The following is a 12,527-nucleotide window of genomic DNA, read 5'->3' as shown; positions in this document are numbered from 1 at the left end:
CTCCTTCAAACGTTTATCATATTGCGGTCGCTACAGCTTAAACTGTGACACGTAGGGCGCGACTTATTATTATATCGACAACACTTGATCCGTGATTCGCTCTTCGGCGACAGGCCAAAGGGCCCTTATACGGAGGGCAGATTGGTCTGCTTCTTTTGCTTTTGTTGTAGACCTTAAGGCAGCTTGCTCTGAGGTCTACCCACTATCCTTCGATCGGAGCCAATCAGAGCTCGACGTTCGGACGCCACCATAACCCCTGCAAAAGAAGCAGACAAACTTGCCCTCTGCATGGACGTTATTTCCTCATGTCGATCAAAGCGTCAATGGATATCACATCAGATGAAATGGTTTCCGAAAGTCGTTTTTCACACTTATTCAAAAGAGTAGATTGACCAAATATCCGAATGGTTAGATCATGTGTTAGTGTTTGTTAATTCTGAATGTCCAAGCTGCAGGTGAAATCGGCGAGTTTGGAAAGGCTTAGCGATGTAATCGCCTGGGTGCTGTACACTCCATCTCACAAATGTGTGCAGTAAATTCAAAGGCACGGGCGACGGGGGCGGTCTTAGCAGAATGCTTTTGTTTGTGCGAGGACTCGTGCATAGAAGGCACTTTTCAAAGCCAAGCGCTTGTGCCCGTACCTTTGTCAGATGTTTGTGAGATGGAGTATATCATAAATTTGTACACAGCGTTATGTACCCACTTCGAGAATGTAATTTCCCAAAACAGAAGTAGGTCAGCAACAGCGCCGATATTTGAGAGAGGGAGGAGCTCTCGCCGACGCTGGCGTAGGTCCGTACTTCTTCGACAAGATGGAAAGAAAAAACAAACGCTGACATAAAGTTGGAATGGCATTAAAAATCCAGTAATGTTTTCTTTCTTTTCTTTTTTCAAATGAATAGTTAGTGCCCGAGTTTACTGACTGAGGCAGGGGTCCCAATGTTAAAGGGATACGGAATCGAAACTTGAAATATAGAGAAAACATCAAGAAATGAGTTCAATATGATCAGCTAAGCCTGTAATGAATAATCGCACGGTCGTATTTTGAGCAGATGGCTATATTTTATGCTCTAAATGCCGCGATTTTGGCGAGCGCTTCAAAATCAGCCATGGAGGAGCGCGATGCATCTCGGGAGATCCGGCAGACGTCTTGACGTCATCATGCCTCGGACGACCAAGCGTACCGTAGTGACGAGTTTTGCCACTTGGAGGCGTCAACGCGTTACAATCTCGCTTTGTCGAAGTACCCAAGGGCTGTAGATATCGCGGGGCCAGCACGCGCACCAAACCTGAGAACAACCGAAGCACGCGTTTGCACGTCGCGCGAGAGCTGAAACCAAGGTGGCTCACTTCGTTTTGGCTCTTTCCACCAAGACGCCTCGGTATTGCGTTCAGGCCTAGGCAATCTATACCAATGAGCGGACATACCGCTGCGGCGCTGCTTTCAGAAGCATGTTGTCGTCACGACATTCCATTGAAGCTTCATAACCAACTACCAGGTGGTTTTTGATTATCGTTTAATTCACTTTAAAATATGTTTTCTTGCGTTTTCTAGCGCAATATTTATGTTTCTGTGGTTGTGCTGCTACCTGCGTCGTGTTGAAACAAAGAAATGAGCTCCAGAATTTGGTTTCCGTACCCCTTTAAGAAAAGCTGAACAGCTAGCGCATCTCAAAGGCAAGCACCACATTTTAAATATATGTGCCTTCATCGTAACGCGAAACAGGCTTCTGTTATCCTAGAGCGTAGCGAATTTAGTGGCATCTATGTCAATCGATGGTATGGCGTATGCTTCGCTCGCTTTGCAAGGCGACGTGCACTTTGCGCACGTGCACGCAAATACAATGCAAGCGCTGCTCAAAACGACAGCCTCGCGCTTGCAGTCTTCACTCCGTTCGCACACACCAGAAAGAAGACGAAGAGGCAGAACCAAGAGAAGGCGGAGACACCCACGTTGTTCAAATGGGAAAGGCAAGTTTCCAAAATATTCACCTTATTGTACATGCGTTCGCATAAGCCAGGGTGAAACTTTAGGGCACATTAAAGCGCTGTGGCCTTTGCAACTTGTAACAAAAGGTAAATTTCTTTTACGCATTCCCGCGCAGTCTCCGCTGCAACGGCGTCTTAATCAGCCCGATTCACCTGGTGCGGTTTTACTCACAATATCGCAGCTGCGACGTCAAGCACCGGAAATTAAACCGCACTTTTTTTTTTCCGCCGCAAGATTGGCGCCGCAATTTCGAAATCGCCAGTATAGAACCGCTCAATTCATGTCAATCAAGCATGCGACTAGGATATGCCTGTGTGCCTACTTCCCCACAAAGCTAAAGTGGGACACGTCAAACAGAACAGTGGATAACGCCCAAAACAATGCACAAAAAAAAAACGGCATTACTTGAAATTCCTACGCAGTGAAAATTGAGCGGGTATAGGTATTGGCGACATGCGCGATCAAAAGCGTCGCTCTAGTCGTCCTGCCACGATTGGCCGAATGCTGACTATGACGTCAGCAAAGGATTTCCCATCAACGGAAATAAGAGGAATGGAAGAACTTTAGGGGCTTGACGGTGTTGGCAGTGTTGCTTTGAGAGCGGAATGATCTAGAGCTTCCACCATGCTAATTACAAAAACCATCGAACTTGTTGTTCGCGAGGTGTGACGTCACGAGAGGACACCATAGGAGGGCGCCACCAAAACATCTCGCGGCTAACAGGGAGTATTCACTGGCGACCCTATATCTCTCTGCACGGTTGCTGAGCACGTGCTGACGGGGAGCTTCCGCAGTTCTTTTGCAACGTGCATTCCGCGTCATAAAGATTGCCAGGCTTAGCAGGCTATTAATGTGAGGTCCTTCTGAGCATGCGCTCTATACATCGACCTCGAATATGGCGTCCAGTGAATACCCCCTATAGGTGCGTAGGCATTTGGTATGAAGTGTACAGAGGATCGTTGACTCGTTGACATCAGTAGCCAGTAATTGTACAAAGGGGGGGGGGGGGGGCGAAATGTGTGGATTTTGAGGTGTTGCAGCTGTTGCATTTGCCGCGAGGGGGTATAATAGGTATATATAAATATATATATTGTGAGGACAAGAGAGCAGTTCCGGGGACAGATTTATTGAGCGACTGCTCTCGGAAAAATCCAAGCACGGACGCCCGTGCTCGAGGCGATCAGAGAAAGAGAAAGCGGATATAGAATAATTGAAAACGGCAGTGATCATGATCATAATAAAGATGAAGTGGGTGTTGTCCTTGAGCTCCCTCAAAGCGTTTCCCCCTGGCGGTTGAGGTCATTGAGATCATACATACTAACTCTAGAGGAAAAGGTCCGCCATTTTCCCATGCATTCTGGCTGCCGCAAGCGGCGGAGTATGCAGGCAGATTCTCGGGGTCCCACATGGTTACCAACTGCCTTCGATTTCACAAATATATCATCAGAGCAGTGTCATGAACTTCAACAATCCACGAACTTACCGGTGGAAAGATATTCGCGTTCCTTTCGAAGCTTTCTTTTTTCATAGCACGCAGATGTACGGCCTCCCGTCAACTCTAAACTAAACCTGATAACCGGCTTCGGTTGTCTGGTTCAGTTCCGTATTTCCGGGCACGAGTGGCCGCGGCCGGAAATACGAAACCGCGCAACTACCAGATTTCCGAGATTTCGACAGAAGGGAAGTTAATGCAGCGTAATGAGTATGCTGCTTTTTATAAACCCTAGAATAGCTCAGAATTTAAATTATCACTGTTTATATTGCTGAGAGTTTTCAGTCTTCGCGATTACCATTGCGACTGTCGTCCTTCAGCTGGCAACGTTGCTTTCTTTCTCTCGTGTTCTGTCGCTCTCTTTCGCGATTTTTCACTCGGGACCCAGAATGTCGGCGCGCGGGATTAGCCACTCTTCCTCACCCACCTTTACCCTTCTGGCTGAGGTATGGCCTCCTGGCCATTCGTTTTTAGAGGTAGGGTGCGTCAGCGGGAAGTGAATGGCTTGAACCGTCCAACATAAAGGACTTCGTGGGCGCGACGTCTGCGATCCGAGTGAAGCTGTCTTGGCTGGACGAGATAGTTTACCGGGGATGTCTAGGCGAGCACTCTGTAGGGGCCAATGTAGTGTGGGAGAAATTTTTCGCAACGGCCTGGTTGGCGTGTAGGCAACGAGGCCATGACGAGGTCTCCTGGCTGAAAGACGGTAGTTTTGTGCCTGGAATCGTAAGATTGTTTACGGTGCCGTTGATGTTCATTGGTTTGAAGTTGTGCACGTTGACATGTGTCTTCTGTACGTCGTAACTGGTCATTCAAGGCATTGCTGTGATGTGCTATGGGTGGAGGAGGGAATATAATATGCAGAGTAGACGTAGGTTCTCCCCCATATGTAAGGCGAAAAGGGGAATAGCCAGTCGTACTCTGCGTAGAGGTATTGTACGCGTATGTAACAAATGGTAGTATAACATCCCAGTTCGTGTGTTCAGGAGAAACATAGATAGAGTCATTGAATTAGCTGCAAGGGTACGGTGAAAACGTTCTGTAAGTCCGTTTGTCTGTGGATGGTAAGGTGAAGTGGTTTTGTGGACAACATTGTATGCAGAGAGCACTTCCTCCAGCACATGAGAAAGAAAAGTTCGGCTCTTGTCGCTAAGCAGAACACGAGGTGACCCGTGGCGAAGGAGCAGGTTTTTAATGAAAAAATTGACTACTTTCGTTGCTTTGCCGGTGGGGATAACAACCGTTTCTCCGAAACGAGTGAGGGGGTCCACGGCGGGTGACCACCCAACGGTTTCCATGAGCGGTGATAGGCAATGGTCAAAATAAGTTGATGCCTACTGTGTCGAAGGGTCGTGAAGGGCAAGGTACGGGTTGTAATTTTCCAGAAGGTCGTGTGGTGCGATGTTTGTGCTGTTGACATAAGATTCACGATTTTATGTAATTGGCAATAGAAGAGTAGAGACTTCAAAAAGAAACGTTGCCGAATACGGGAATATGTTTTAAATAATCCGAGGTGTCCTTCGGTTGGATCATCATGCAGCGAGTGTAGTATCGCGAGACGTAATGGGCGTGGTATCACGAGCACCCAGCGATCACCACCGGGACTGTAATTCTGACGGTACCATATGTTGTTGTGAAGCCGGAAGTGGCGCTGCTGGCGTCTGGAACGGCTGTTGGTGTGCTCTGACATTCCGTCGATTTTATCAGTAAGTTTTCGAATTTCCGGATCTCTGCGCGCTGTTCGTGGTGTATTGTGGTTACGTCAAGGTTGAAATCAGCGGGTGCGTTTGGCTCGATGTTAAGGAGACCAAGAGGAGTTTTATTAAGGGGGCAGCGAGATAGAGCGTCTGCATCACTGTGTGTGCGGCCAGATTTGTAGGTTACAGAAATGTCATATCCCTGAAGACGTAAGGTCCACCGACCAAGCCGACCGGATAAGTTCTTAACCGTGGCAAGCCAGCATAACGCATTATGATCTTTGACGACGTTAAAATGTCGGCCGTAGAGATAAGGCCGAAATTTGCCCATCGCCCACACGACAGGGAGGCATTATTTTTCCGCGATGGTGTAGTTGGATTCAGCTTTGCTTAGAGAGCGACTTGCGTAGGTGATAACGTGTTCGATGGCACCTGGCCCTCGTTGTAGGAGAACTGCTCCCATGCCGATGTCACTAGCGTCAGTATGCAGTATGGTTTAGGCGTCGTTGTTGAAATGTTGAAGAACCGGGTCCAATGCTAGAATATATATATAACGCTCTTTTACATTTTTCTTTCTTTTCTTAAAGGGTGGTTTAGAAATCAATTGTGGCTACCTTTGCACTCGCCGAGGCATCGCTTCCACTACAGTCACGGTACGCTTAATTTTTTTTTGCAGTGGCTCAAAGAGGAATAAAGTTAATAGGGATCTCGAACACATGTTTGCAATATACCATTTCTTTTCCCCAATTTTCTATACATCGTTTCACCGTAACTTGGTAAAGAGCGAACGCTATACAGACAGCCGAACCAATCAGAGCGACGAAGGCGAAGCGCGTGACAGCCCTTACCAAAGGTACAAAAGAGAGATTAAGCATGGCTTCCTCTATACTCACAAAGCCTGGCAGTTCGACGGCAGCCATAGAGTTCCCGGTCGTAGATTTGGAGCGAGAGAACCTAATAGCACAGACCATCAAAGAGCCGTTTCTCGGGGAACCTGGACGTCAGCGCACAGCTTTTGCAGCGGCGAGGACCCAAAACACACTTGCTCGCTAGGGAGAAGTGTGTTTCTGCTTCTCGCCGCAGCGGGGCGCCAGTCACGTGGCTCTGTTCTCATCTGTTGTCTGCCGCTCCACCTTTTTCATTTCGGCGGCCGCTTCTCGTGGCGATCTGCAAGGCTTTTATAGTATATAGAAGGCTATTATTAAGCCAAGCTGTTGGAAAAAAGGGGAAGGAGAAACTCCCTCATTACCCGGACCCCCTTTTGTGTGTCGCAGACGTAGTTTTTGTCCAGTCCCGCACACGTCACTCGAAAAAAAAAAAATAATCGATTACAATCACAATTAGTCTAGGTTAAAAAGTATTCAATTAGATTACTCGATTCACTGACAAGAAAACTAATTGACCGTTACTTGAAAAAAAAGCAACAGTTACTTTTCTGATTGCTTGGCATTTTCGAAATTGGACGTTTGCCAGCCGGTTTGGAAACGGGTATTTTGTACCGGTCTATTCTCGCATTAGAATCACCGTACCAGAGACTATAAAGTCATTAATCTCCCAATTTATGCGAACCATTCTTCTGTCGGAGGCTTCCAAAAGTAACCGGATTACTCTCGCGATTACTTTCTAATAAATGTATTCGAATTATTTCAAAATTACTCCGAAAATAAATTGGTCACAAGTCTGCTTTTGTCCCTTCGGAGGTAATCCTTGCAGCCAAATTATGTACAAAAGCAAATTTCCTCTCTCTCTCTCTCTCTCTCTCTCTCTCTCTCTCTCTTGCCCATTGCTTCGACAGCACTGCACGCAATTGGTGAGATAGAGCAGAGTCACGTGTCTCTCTCCGACGCGCTGGTTGGCTCACAGGGGCCGTAACCTTCGCCGTTTGCCAGGTTACGGTGAAACGAACTGAAATAACGTCAACTCAAAATCAAAATGCATATTATTACCATAGTCTCACGTCTTAGACTTAAATTTAACCCCGGGTAAAATAGACCGCGCCAAAATAAAGGTTGTCGTCTATATACACCAAGAATCAAGCGCTTAAAAGTTGCAGCTTTGAAAATTAAAATTTGTTTCTGATAAAATAGGAGGCTACAACGTCGGCAAACAATGTATTTAGTACGAGTTTAAATCAAAAGGCTCAGTTGAAGCAATAAAGCCTCTTTCAAATAAAATGCCGTTAATGCGAATCTAAAAATAAAATCAGCGAATCAAAAGGTAAATACAGGGTGTCGCAAAAGAAAATTTACAAGATATTTGTTACCGCAAAAATAAACTAGGCATCGCCGAACGCTCATTCTCCGCCCAACGGTAAAGCTACAGGTCACAACCAGATGCCAAAGTTTCAGCCCGATCCGATAACTTCATCAAAAGTTATAAGTGATTTTCTGAAAAGTTCAATGGGAAAATAGAGCCCAATTTTGCCCGTTTTCGGTTTCTGGTGCCATAGAGCCCCATGTGTTTGAAAACTCCGTCGGCCGCCATTTTTTCATTGAAACTTTCAGAAAATCACTCATAACTTTTGATCATGTTAACGGATCGGGCTGAAACTTTGGCATCTGGTTGTGACCTCTAGCTCTACCTTCGGGCGGAAAATGAGCGTTCGGCGATGCCTAGTTTATTTTTGCGGTGAAAAAAACCATGTAAATTTTCTTTTGTGACACCCTGTAGTTGTACTTACCCTTATTTATTCCTCGTTCTACTCCTCCTTTCTTTTTTTTCTCCCCTGTTATGAGCAAAGCGCAGCAAGTTCCATGTGTTTTCACATGACTCTCAATGCGAAGAGTGCATAATATATGTCGTTTCATTTTGAAAAACAATGCCCTAAATTTTCTTTGTAAATATTTGAAATGCAAGTATTTGAATTAGACAATTTTCAGTATTTAAATTAGTGAATTTTCAGTATTTAAATACAATTGACGAATACACTAACCAATATTTAATTAAATAGAAAAAACAAAATATCCAAAGTATTTTCAATACGTATGTGAAGTGCTTGTATTTAAGATACTGCCCATCCTTGCCACAGGCGAATGGCCAATAGTTGCAAATCTTCCGACACCGGAAGCAAGAACCCTGCACGAAAACTCATGAAAGTTCAGTCGCAGTACCGGCATACTAGTAATTTACGAGGATCTGAGCAATTTAAATATCCCGTGGCTCCAGTCTCTTATCTCGGAGCGCCTAAACGTCAGTGCCGCCATCCAAGCTCATTATATACAAGTCATCGATGGTTACAACGCCGACAGAAGAAAGGAGTGTCCTCCGAGAGGTTTGAATTGTTTGCCTCGAGCATGTGGTCAAATATCTGGCTTATCCATGAATTTTTTTTTTTTTTTTTTTTTTTTTTTTTCATTGAAGATTTGGAAATTTGGTAGTTTAGCCGTACGCTGCAGTACAATAACCTTTTCTTTCTTTCTTTCTTTTTTATTTTTTTTTTTTTTTTGTTATTGCGAGCTAAAACATATTTTTCGTGTAAGGCTCGTCAAAATGAATCAATCCGCCCATTGAAAGGCACGCAAAAAAGCTCAACTATGGTGCCTGGAACGCGTCTCCGACTGGTGTGTTTACCGCGGCCAAAAAAGTGGTCCCTCGATTTCCGCCTGATGACGTCATAGAAGTGTCATGCTGTCGCCGGTCGCGACCCTGGCGGCGTCCCAACAGCTGTGGTGTATGTGGCAGATGCCTGTTCTGCTGCAGGTCGCTTTCCACTGTGACAGTTCACGGAAGTAAGAGCAGCCGGAGTTGGGACGCCTAAAGGGACGCCGTGACGACAGCGACACTAGCGTTCGCTCGTGCTTTTCGCCAGCATTTCTATGGCCAACCGCCAGGATCGCGACAGGCAACAGCATGACATTCGCGTCATTTGTTGCCACATCGGGACCACTTTTGATGTATGGGCGGGATAGGACGCTAAACACACCAGTGAAAGACGCGATCCAGGCACCATAGCTCAACCACGCACCTGATCTCGCCCTGCTTTGGTTAGCGTCACCATGGCAACAAAGCGTCTTCTTAATGGAGGAACGCGCGAACGCGGCGTCTGAAGACAGCAACGGCAGACGCCATCTTCCGAATTTCGTCTGCTAAAGTGAACGCAGCAACGCTAGCCAAAGTCGGATGCGCCGTTGTGGAGGTTGATGCTGAGGGGGGCGGAGAGCGGTCGCTTGGCGAATCCTCGGAGGTTCCGACGCTTAGGCCAGAAATTATAATCAAGTTTTCCCCGAGCGAAGCGAGGAGTGTCCGGTTGTAATGTCAAGAAGCCTAGCTTGGAGCCCAAGCTAGAGCTGCCGCGTTGGTAGCAGACGGCTTTCGGAAGATGGCGCGGTTGTAGCTGGCTTAAGACGCTGCGTTTTCGTGCGCACGTCTATTGACATTCGGTGGCAACATCAGACAAATTTTCAAATTTTATTGCGCGGAAGTGGACGATGGTGTGGCGAGATCAGGTGCGTACTAGGGCTCTTTCGTTGTGCTTTTCGATGGGCGGAACGTGAGTAAAGTAGTTCGAAATAAGGACTTAACGCAGGTGATTGATTCTCTCAAGCGCCTATTTTGACGAGCCTTACAGAAAAAGCATATTGTTTTTGTTTCCCTGGCCGTCGTGCGGCTTTTCTCTTTCCCCTACTAATTAAAGTACCAGACTGAACATATATCGGTCAAAACGCGAAAGGCTGGAATAATCACATTAACTCTATCACATTCCCACATCTGGTGTTTCAGAACTTTCGTCGCGTATTCTGTCTCTCACCTTGGCGCATATAATATTTTTGCAGTATAAGCTGTCACGTTACTAATAAACCGAAGAACAGATACGAAGACGCGTGACTAGCTTTATACCTTTTCGTCATTCTCTGTTCTCAGCGCTATTTATTTTTAATATGCTTAACCAACTCGCCAACCCTAATATCTTAGCCCAATTGTTACTCCTTCAGTGTTCAATGATTCTGGACATATGAGTCCTTGAGTTTGTAGTTTAGAACTTCTTAAATTCAAAATCTTAACGTGTTTGTAATACACTGCCTTTCATCACGAAGCAGAAGTTCGTCTTCTTTTCTTTCTTTTTTTTCTTTTTTTTTTTTTGCAGGGGTTGCGATGACGTCAGGAAGACGCCGAGCTGTGATTGGCTCTGAATGAAGGATAGGGGGTAACCAGGACCCCTGCAAAAGATGCAGACGAACTTGCGCTCCTATTGTTGAAACAATGATTTCGAGTGTTTGTTTTTGCTTGATTTCCACATTCTTCGTAATGATATATATGTTTATTTATTTATTTATTTATTTGGGGGGGAGGGGGGGTTGCGGTAAAGCCGCTTGAAAGGAGAAAGCGAAAAACTCATCAAGCTGCATGATGCAGCTTTTCTTTTTTTGTCTGTCATTCGTAACATGTATTTGATGAAAGATAAACAACATCGTTCTCGTTATCTCGCTCACTTTCCGGCCGCTTCGCATCAGGGACTATCCGTGCTGCTGTTCGTGATGCTCAACTTCCTGGGAAACTTCTCCGGGGTCTTCATGTACATGCGCTACATCAGCTTCGCGTACGCCCTCACCGGCTCCTACCTCTGCGTCAACGGCTTCCTCACGAGCCTCGACAGCACCACGTCCGTCTTTGTAAGTCATAATCTGCACACTGTAAAAAAAAGAAAGTATGTCTACTTTCCGACGGAGCAATCAGTCTTCCTTTGCCGCCTACTTGGTCTAGCGCTATACACGAACTCCGCTCTGTTACGTCACGGCGCGGTGGTGGCGAATCGTGCGCACTTCCGGTCTGGAGCTGTGGGCGGAAGTCACCATGAGGGACGTACATATCCTGTGTTGTTTTTGGAAGAAACCGGGCAAAAACCTGACTTTTCGTCAAAACGCCGCGACTGGGGTTGTACCCAAAGGGTCGGGAAAGGTTCGAAGGTCATTTTTCCTGTGGTTTCCGCCTGCTCGGTTCGTTCGAGAACGTGGATAGGGGACGTGAAAAATAAAACCCAGACTCAGTCGGACCACGACTGCTTGTGCGGGAAGCACTTTGGGTTGAATTCATGGATACATCTGGTAGTCCGATTTATTTGTTTTGTTCCAACCTGAACGCGGGAGAACCGCCAAGTTGTACGGACCACCTGCGGACTACGTTCAGTGCGTTGAAGTTTGATGATGTGGATGCTTGGACAAGTTGATAATTCATGCTTGGATGGAACAGCGCAGATGAACAGTCCCACTCACATGCACACAAGAAGGAAAACAGACTCGCAGCGCTGACTTACAACTCAGTCTCCTATATTTCTTCTTCCTCAAATCTTCAACTCCTTCACCTTTGCCATTAATGAGAACAATTTAAATGTTTTCACACCAGAAACCAAATAGCCAATAAACATTAATAAATAACTAATAATTAAATATATAAAAGGCAACTAAAGAAAAAATATTAAAAAATTAAATTAAAAATTAAATTTAAAAAATTAAATTAAAAATTTTCTCATGTGTTTTGATGATATCTCTAGATAATCCAATTTTTTCTTTGATTAAACTAAAGATGATACACTAACACATTGTTTGTCCAACCTGGCCATTTTTTTCAGTTTCGATGATCTCCCGTGTCAGGTGATTACCACTTCTGGCAATGAAAGTGCAGTTACTCAGGTCCGCTGAACACCCGCAATCCCGGCAATGGATACCTAGATTTCCTGATATTACTCTGTGTATGCTATAATGATGCTTTCGTAACCGGTCATTGAGACACCTACCTCCCGGTCTGCCCGACATACTGTTTTCCGCATGAGGGAGGAATGGCGTAAACCACCCCTTCAGAGCATGGAACAAAACGGGAGTGGTGCTTTTTGGTACAATCTAACGTCCTCGGAGGAAGGCAAAGGTGAAGGCAAAGGCAATGGCAAAGGTGAAGAAGTTGAAGATTTGAGGAAGAAGAAATATAGGACTGAGTTGTAAGTCAGCGCTGCGAGTCTGTTTTCCTTCTTGTGTGCATGTGAGTGTGACTGTTCATCCGCGCTGTTCTATCTAAGCGTCAAAGTTCGAACGGCTGCCTGCCGGTTCGAAATGTCGTCTGCTCTTTCAAACGTGTCTGCTTTTGTCGTCTGCTCGTTCAAACGACAACGACCGTAGACCAAACGATGACCCGGCCATTGCGATAAGAAGTGCAGGCCTCAAAAGGCTTAAGTTTGAAGGTGGGTTGGGGTAAGTAGTAGAGCACTGCACGGGTCCGGGCCAGCCCGAAAGCCCGAGCCCGGCCCGGCCCGCGGGCCGGGCTCGGGCCGGGTAGCACGTATTTTCTCGGGTCCGGGCCGGGCTCGGGCTTGAACAAAAAAGTTCTCGGGCCGCGCCGGCCCGGGCCGGCCCGGGCCGTG

Source organism: Ixodes scapularis, unplaced genomic scaffold (assembly GCF_016920785.2).
Source record: "Ixodes scapularis isolate PalLabHiFi unplaced genomic scaffold, ASM1692078v2 PGA_scaffold6__148_contigs__length_123643588, whole genome shotgun sequence".
Lineage (NCBI taxonomy): Eukaryota > Metazoa > Arthropoda > Arachnida > Ixodida > Ixodidae > Ixodes > Ixodes scapularis.
The sequence above is the reverse complement of the archived record's forward strand: the minus strand, read 5'-3'. Positions refer to the sequence as shown.